This window comes from Mercenaria mercenaria, chromosome 1 (genome assembly GCF_021730395.1).
Source record: "Mercenaria mercenaria strain notata chromosome 1, MADL_Memer_1, whole genome shotgun sequence".
Lineage (NCBI taxonomy): Eukaryota > Metazoa > Mollusca > Bivalvia > Venerida > Veneridae > Mercenaria > Mercenaria mercenaria.
Genome location: NC_069361.1, coordinates 111,716,764 through 111,726,317, shown reverse-complemented (window position 1 = coordinate 111,726,317; position 9,554 = coordinate 111,716,764). Strand labels below are relative to the sequence as shown.

The 9,554-nt window shown below is 37.6% G+C and overlaps 1 non-coding gene across 1 annotated transcript; it reads right to left on the bottom strand.

Moving 5' to 3' along the window:
* Window positions 1–8,790: 8,790 nt before the first annotated feature.
* Trnan-guu (transfer RNA asparagine (anticodon GUU)) lies at window positions 8,791–8,864 on the bottom strand. Its single transcript has one exon. It is a non-coding gene; the product is annotated as a tRNA-Asn (tRNA).
* Window positions 8,865–9,554: the final 690 nt, after the last annotated feature.

Sequence of the window (9,554 nt, the reverse complement as noted above, 5' to 3'; positions counted from 1 at the left end):
TTATATCTTGCCCACGTCGTGTTTGACGTTTCATTTGTCTGAAATATCAAGCAGTTTCATTGCATATATATTTATGATAGTGTAATAATCATGCATGCATGCAATAAATGGATGTATTTCTTCTGACGAAGTACATTCACACAGTGTGAAAAGGTTTTAATATGCTTTTATGAATCATTTGCTCATTTGTCTAACGATATTAATTTGGAGAGTAATCTGTATCTAACAGTATTAAAGCCTTTAATCAAAAGAGTTTTATTGTTATCTTAGTTGCCCAAAGCTAGGAATTATTCTCAGCTTTTTAAATACTGTCTTATCAAACAGGGAAAATTACAATAGTTCATAAAACAATTAAACATAAATTACTTTTGGGGATCTTACTCTGTGTAATGGACCTTTTACTTCCTGAAATAATTCTTTAACAAAATGTACTAGTTAAAATATGCTAAAATGTTGCTTAATGAGACCGACGACCTTTAAGAGTCAATCAAGTCTTGGTAAAATGATGCAGATCAGCTCTTAAAGCGAAATGTAGGTATTTTTGATGGTTACATTTGACAATTTTACTTAATAAACTAAAGGAAACAGAAAGGGACAGAACGTGGCTTAGCTCGTCTAATCAATAAAAAGAGGTGTCCGCTAAGAAAGTGTTAGGCAAAGAAGGTATAAATGTATGTATATATTAAATAGCTAATAAAGACGGCGATAAAACTCGCATGGAAAGATGATATCTCACTCACTGCTGTAATAGTTCTGTCTTAAAGTATTCCCCATTGTATCTTTAGACACATACTGATTTTGACATCGATTTTTCAAAAACAAACTTTAAGCAGAACATACAGACGCTAGATTGATTTTAATACTTCCTTTTCGTCTGTTGAATTTGTTAAATCTATGTTGCTTACTTGTACGAGCATATATAATATCTTATGCAAATCTGTTTAGTTTTAATTTTAAAGATTTGAAAGATATAAATAAAAGATATCTAAATGAAAAAGCATGCAATCTCTGATGAGAATGTTTACAATTGCTTGTCTCGCTATAACAATACTAAGAAATAGCAGAAAAACGATTATTTGATCTTGAACGAACTCTATGCCGGCATTTCCCATGGCGACAGCATCATAGGTCAATGAAAACAGGAAGAGGAATGCTTTCTTATCTAAATGTGATTATCAGTTGTCATACAACAGACTATTCCAACAACACCCTTTGTGATATACAAAGAAAACACCAGCATTGCTGTACAGTCATAACCCCCATTGTATGAACTTGCTTTGGGCAATGACATTAGCCCTCTATAATACGGCAAACAATAACCAGATAGAACATATAAATTCTGAATACTGAAGTCGGAAAATGGAATTAAACATCTGTCAAACGGTAATAAGTTACCGGGTAGAACTTACACATTCTCAGCTCTATCAAACCAGTTTGTTTTGCATGTATGGAAACATTTAATCTTGAATTAAAGAAACATTCACTCTAGAACTATGCAGTGTAACAAATAAAATTTAATCAGAATAAAACTCCGCGAAAGTTGATTATACATTTAATTGAATAAGGTATAAACGCTTAGGTTGCGTTACACAATAAGCAGATTCGTATTTACTTATTTCAGGGTCTTGCCTATACGAATGTAGCCTAAATTCCATACAAATTCAACTTCGAATTGGAAAAACCATCTTTAAGATATTACGAAATAGTAAGGAAATGAACGAAACAAATTGAACAAAGTGCAGTGCATATAATCAAAACACAGGACTACTCCATAAGTTTTGCCATAAAAGTTCTCCCATGTATCTATACTTTCTAGAGAGCTGTTATCTAATAGCATTACAGTGCATTAAATCCGTCTTTATTGTTCACGGTTGTACTATTTCAAGAAATTCCATACGCTATGTATGTCATAAAAGCCTGTGTATGTCATAAAAGCAATGACTGAATATGATTTACAAACGGATGCTTTCCTAGGTTGTGATTTTATGTGATATTTATGTCAGATTCACTTCAGATTTGGATCTTGGCAATAGCCAAAAAGAGATTATAGAATTCAAATGAATCAAGAACATGATGTATGTCGTCTGGAAGAAAAAATGTCTTTGCGCGACAGTAAGGTCTTAAAGCATTGTGTATGTCTTAATACCAGACACTGAGGCAGCAAAGATTATTTGATAAAAAAATGAAACAGCGTTTGAGGAGAAACCAGAATGATACAATAATTATACTGTAGACATAGTAACGATTTTCCTTAGATGAAACTTTTGAATTAATAAAAGAATACGTTCAGAAGTACTGATATTGCTCCAAATTATATGAAAACTCGGGTGTCAATGTTTGCTACATCAAGAATCAAACAGATGTTATAAAAATATATTGTATAAACACTACTATTGTTCGACAATAAAGACTTTTTTTTCAACCCTTCACTATTCAGCAAGAAAAATTGGCAGTTTTAACAGAAAAAGAGTTGCTACTGAAAATGTGCATTATTTTTATGTACTTAAAAAGAGCATTTTTATTTAACAGAAACTTTAACATATGACCTATGATCAGGTATGTATAACATGGTAATTTATTATGAATTTAGGCAAAAAAGCAAGTAATGTGTATCGCGATGCGGACTTACTGCTCTCCACTCAACGAGCTCTCATGTCTTTTCCAATGAGACCCAGTTACAAATTATTGAAAATTTTAATAAAACCTCAAGATACCTTGATGATATTTTAAATATGGATAACGTACATTCTTAAAAATGGTGAAACACATTTATCCAAAAGAACTGAATTAAAACTAAACAAAGCTTATACCTTGGATTTAGTAGTGTCATTTTTGGCCTTACATCTAACAATTGTTTATGAAAATTTTAAAACAAAAATACGTAATATATGATAAAAGAGATGATTTCAAATTTGTTATGGTCAGTTTAATCATACTATATTATGTTTATACTACAAAAAGTAGTTACAATAGGATTAGTGCTATAAGAAACTATGTAAGGATTTCACTAAATTTTACTACAGATATCCCGAGCTTTGAAAGAAATATAACAAAACCTCTTACACGTAGTCTTACACAGCCGGTATACCACGGGATGTAGATTGTAAACTTCAGACAAAAACTTACCGCTTATTGTAATCAAATATCTGCAAGTTTATCAAAAGAGGAAACAATGCAAAAAAAAAAAAGCGTAAAGCACCGTTCATGTTTGACGAGATTCATCTACAGTTATACCGCTACGAGCTCTGTACGAGTAGGTTTTAAGTCGACTTTTGGCAAACTCGTACGGCGTCCGTACGGACACCGTTGACTTGTACGAACGTCGTTCGAATTTTTTTAACTCGTCGTGAAAATGTTTCACCGAGCTCCCGAGTTCTCTACGAGCTCGTTGAGATTTTCGAAGCGGGATAAGATGAGGATTAGTTGCGATTTTTCAACTGTCTGGCGGATGTCAATGAAAATGCGCTGCGGTTCCTTACGGGTCGCTGCAATTTCTTTCGATCTCTTACGACTGAGTTACGTTCTGCTGCGATCTGTTACTGGCGTCAGCTGAACATTTTCGGATATTATTACACACACGGAACGCTGGTGCTTCTAGTTCCCATCATAATTCAGCCAGAGTTCTTCAAACAGTAAACTTGTGTTGTTTATTAACTTTACAACAACATGTCACGTAAGAAGAAATGTCGGCCACCTCGGTCAGAGTGTAATTCTGTGAGCAGAAGCAGAAGGGGGAGAGGAGGAGGCAGGAGGGAAGTACCAACCCCACAGCCACAAGAATGACCACAACATGAGTTTCAAGTCCAAGTAAATGTGCTTTCTGAGGAAGGTGTTGCCTCCCAACACCCTGAGGTATGTAAAACTTACTCAGCTTTCTAATCATTTACTCAGTTTTTCAAAAACTCACTACACCAATTCTGTAATTTTGTGGAACATGTTGTTGCATTTCTTGTGCAAAGTATGTTAGCTTTCTAGAGAATTTAGTGTGTCATTTTATCTCTATTTCTTATGTAATAAGGTATATATCTTTCTAATGTTCTGTTTCATATGTACCTTCAGGAGTAGTATTGTGTACCTCAGCCATCAGCACAGGAACCAAAAGATGACGCTCAGACGTCAATGATATGACGGGGCAAGCGGCACAAGATCAACGCACTCATCCTTACCATGGAACAGCATGGAACAGCAGGATTCCATCAGGGATTTTGAGAACGAATGCCTCTATGACAAGAGACATCATCAGTACCACACTGTTGACAGGGAACTGAAGAAACAGGGAGTCAAAGGCATTACTGGTGAGCAAATTGTTCTTTTTATACCCCCACCCAAGGGGGCACTTAGAGTGGCTCTTTTCCGTCCGTCCGAAGTTTGTGTCGCACATATCTAAGTAAGTATTTGACCTAATGTCATGAAACTTTATAGGAATGTTGGTCAGCCTTAGTTGTGATGTACCTCCATATGTTCGACAGGGGAACTGAAAATGAAGTATATAGTTCGTTTCCAAAATATTTCACGTATTTCGTTAGCTTTAGTTGTAATACAAGAATACCATGTTAATATTATATACCGGATGTTACTTAAAAATCAACCAAAGGTTAACTTTACTATTGTATTCATGTACTAGTAAATTTCTGTTAACCATCTTTGAAGTTTACATGTTTTAATATGAACTTGTATTCTATACCATGCTACCTCTTTACTTTGTATATTTGGTATAAACTATTCGTATTCGTTTGTGTTTCACTGTTTTACAGGGCCCAGGCTCAATACCTGGGTATATGGTATGCGCACGGACTATAGCTAGCTCACCAAATAGAAAGGGAAGTCAGGCGCCGGTGTCCCAGACAAGACTAAACTGACTGCCAGGATGAAGTGGGTTCTAGAGAGATGGGACCTCTTGGGAGAACACATTTACAGAAGGAATCCGGGAGGAAAGGAGGTGAGAGGTTCTGTAATTAAAGGCAGTGTACCATGGAGGCGGGTATTTGTAAAAATGTAAGTACTTTTTTACCGTGGGTTTTGCTTCGAAGTTTCTTGTGTGTATGTAACAGGAACTTTAAACATGTACAATTGTATTTCTTTTGGGTTGGGTTTAAACTCACTCAGTCAGTCGATCTGTCAGACCGTCATGTTTCAAAATTAATTTACGTTTCTTCTGCTTTCAGTTTGGAGCCAGCGTCGTGGAGGAGTATCCAGAGCGTGCGCATTCGCAGGACACAGCTGATAGAGAAGAGGAGGAGGACATGCTGTGAGATCCCTACCCAGGACACCACCCAAGATCCAGGCAAGGAATCCACTTCTAGAACACATGTCAAAAAACAAGGAAGAATATCCAACAGGGAAAGCCACGTTCTTAAAACGCAGTCTCCCCAAACGCAAACCCAGCTCGCGGACGCGCACACGATCAACACACTTAAACGAACACCACACACACAAAGCAAAAACAGAAGGACAAAATAAACAAATAAAGAAACACAGTGGGGCACCGCCTTGGAACGGCCAGTGGCAAAACCACCACTGGGGAGCTTACTGACAAGAGGCGCAGGAAGATGCAGGTGAAGGATTTTGAGACTATTATGGTGTACTACTTGCAGCAGACGCGTTTTATGCAGGAAGACTTGAGGTCGGCAATCCAACCACATGGAACCAAGATCCGGAGCGGGCGGCTCCACTGCCTGGTTTTCCACTGCCGGCGCAGCTATTCACCCAAAGCTGTGGGATCAGTTCCAAACTGATTGTCATACTTTGATCAGGCGTTACAGGGATCGCACCAGGCAACTCCAGGCGCATACATCAGCCTTAGGCACTACAGGTGCCACTGTCCCTCCTGGACTCAGTTAACTCTCACCCGAGCAGCAACAGGAGGCAGACTGTCATGCAGCGTGGTACTGGTTCCTATTCTACACAGCAATGTCCCCAGGGAATGTTGCCAGAGTGGCAGTACAAATTTCAGCCACAACCTTGTCATGCGTTACCCCACCACCCCACCCACCCAGTATGACGATGAGCTTCCGCAGCCTTTGACCCTCTGCCTCCCTTGGTGCACCTCCAGCTGATGAAGCTATACCATCATCTGCACCGCTCCTGTCTGCAGACGTGAGTGTCACTTCCTCATCCTACAGTCACTGTCTCCACTGTCTCGGCCATTTTGAGTCAGAATGATTCCACATGGTCTACGTCAGGACCCGAGTTTGGGCGGATGATAGCTGTTCCCTTTACTACTGCTTCTGCCAATCAGTCATCATATGGGACACCCCAGAGGCCATCAGGGGCTTTCGGCTCTGATTTTTCCGACATTCTGCAGAATACATCTGGACTGTCACAGCTTGATAACCCTCAGTGGTTGCAATATTCTTTAAAGTGACTGAAATTTTCTCTTGAGTGACTGAATTTTGATTTTGATTTATAATTAAAAAAGTAAGTACTTTAATATTGTATTATCACTTTTGAAAACATGACACTATCTCTTCTCTTGTAGATTAAAATGTACAAAACACGAGTGTGTTAAAAAATACATAAACATTTCAGTACAAAGAGAAAAATAATCAGTGCTGATTTCAATAAATTGATATTTCTTGTACAAGCTTATTTTACTTCTAAAATATATAAAGTTATAATAGAAAATGAATGGTCCCATTTGGTAATTTGTAATAAATAGGAGTTGATAATTGAAATTCCAGTCAATTTGTATATATTCCAAACTTAAAACTAGAACTGTCACAGGAGTGACGAATAATACCCACAACATACGGCCTTTTCACAGAAGTATGGCAACCATAAGAAATGTGGTTTATAGCTAAACAGAGAAAAGTAGGAATTTCACAGGTCGCTCAACACGACAAAAACGAAAATGTTGCAGGCTCGGTTTGATTGAGCCTGTTCATGGACGGTAGTGGAAATGCATGCTACCGTCCACGCCCTCTAGCCCCGGGTTAAAGACGAACTTTACATGTATTTTATGATGTTAAACCTGTGTACCAAAACTTATTAAAACCTGTCAAGCCTTTCATGAGTTACTGTCTTGAAACCATGAGTTTGGAAATTATTTTAGTTGGAAAGGGCCATAACTACGTCAAAAATGGTGGTTTGTAGGCAAAATCGAACTTGACCTGTATTTCATGATATTACGCCTGTGTACCACAATTTATTTCAATCTGTCAAGCCTTTCATAACTATTGTCCGGAAACCATGAAAATCAACGGACTGACGGACGGACGGACCGACCGACAAGCTCAATTCTATTTACCACCACCAAAACTTCGTTTGTGTGGGTACCAATATCAAAAATATTAAAAGCATTCTGTCCCCATTTTCACCTTACAAGGAAATGTTTCCAGTAACCCCAACCCCTCCCCTTCCTGCAATTAGTATTTTGGAAACAGAATACTAAACTCATCTCATTACCCCGTTGCATTGAGTGGGTAATAGTTAGGAAATGCTACTCATCGATTTGAAAGAAACTAAATGTGATACGTCGGACAAACGACGATCCTAAAAACTCCCAATGAGCCTTTGGCTCAGGTAAGCTAAATATAAAAATAAATAACGTCAAATGTGTTTAGTAAAACATATTTATTTAGTTCTGATTGCCCATCATTTAGACACAATAATAATAACAAGCAACATAAGTTACAAGTTTCTTCTGTGAGAATGTGGGTGGCCCTTTGAAGGACCTTTTTATTTTCTAAGTTCCAAAGTTTACACCGCCATCCGGTCTTGCCAAGGTAGTTTAACCGCAGGTCAATTTAAGCAGTGCTTAAGGTAGAGCATCACCTCTTTCGCCCTTCTCGTATTCACATTCCCGCCAATAGCCTGCATGTCTTCCATGTCTACATTATTCCTCCAGGCTCCAGGGACGAGGTTGTGCTCCTCATTCTCGTCATCAAGTAAATAGTTGTGATGTCTTGGATACCGGATCCTCATGAGGTTGTGGAGACAGACGTACGCCTTGACAATCTTGCCCCTGTGTCAGGGTGTTGTTGGAGAGTGGTGCGCAAACATCTAAATCTCTGGACCAGAATGCCAAAAGCATTCTCCACAACCCTTCTGGCTCGGGAGAGGCGGTAGTTGAAAATCCTCTCCTCCCGGTGAGTCCCCGCTTGGCGAATGGTTTGAGGAGCCAGGTCTTCATCACCAATGAACCAGTACGGCATTGGCATGTCATCTTGGGGAAGGGGTGTTGCAAGGGGGGATGTCCATCAATCCCTCTTCAACACACTGCTTGAGTTCATATGCATTCCATATCTGTCTGTCTGATGCTCCGCCAGGTTCCCCAACATAATTTACATCTTTCTATTAACGTAATAACACAAATGTGTTCTAAAAATTTGAGAGGAATTGCCATTTCGAAAATTTACCCGGAAAATATACTATTACTTGCTACTACTTTTTAATCTTTTAGTGGCCTTTTATAGGCATGTAACAATCGCAACACATAAGGTATAGGGTTAGATACTTTCGAAATAAAATGAATTCAGAGACTACGAATTTTAACAAAATATATGTAAAATTAATGTTTTATAATGATCATATCAATTTATTACTGTATGCAGAAATAATGTGACACAAAGTTATGTATCAATACAACATGTTTAAAGGCAGCAGTGTCCGTTGTATAGTGTGTAAAAATGTTATGATCTCGGTATACAAAAGAAAGATTAATACAACACATCATAGCATACTGACTTGCTAATATTTGACGATCAGGAAAAATTTCAGTATGTTTCCCTAATCAATCAATGTGACACTTTAACATGTTTACATGTTTTAAATGAGAGCAAAAAATGTAGACGTCCCTGGGTGGGCTGGAACCACCAACTTTTCGGTTAACAGCCGAACGCGCTAACCAATTGCGCCACAGAGTCTTTTATACTCGTACATAGCGACATGTCTTATTTGATGACTAATTTGCCGACTCTCATACTATAAAATAGTGTGAATGAGAGCGCATTTTATAATATCGGTGTGTAATTAAGTATTTAAATTTTGTTAATTTATATACCTTATACAGTTAAGTAGACAAGCATGTTTTCAAAGTAACATACCATTATCTAAACAAATATGATATTGAAAGAGTTTAGACACTCACAAATAATAAATTAATAGTTTCAAACCTCTTATTTTTTCTGCCAATTTACCGAGGATTTTAAAAAGTCAGCGTTTCACGCCATTCCTTTATACAAATAGTATTTTCTAAATATAAGAAACACTTTCAGTTTGCAAATAATACGAAAAGCTTTGGGAATATGCTTAAAATTAAGTACAAGCGTTAATATATATATATATATATTTGAGTATATATATGCAAATGTTGAACCATTACGAATGTGTATTACAATTCGGGCTCGTATATAAAGCAGTATCGAAACTAATCTTATTGGGTTAGTGGACTTGCTGTGGCATGTGCGTGTTCGTTTGTACTGCTAGGCGCTTTGCCGTAATTGGTCTGGTATATTGTGGTGGTGATTTAGTTCGTAGTAATTAATTCTCTCTACTATATATATATAATTAAGAGTTTCAGACATTTTGTACCAAACGGCAATTGATCAGCTTTT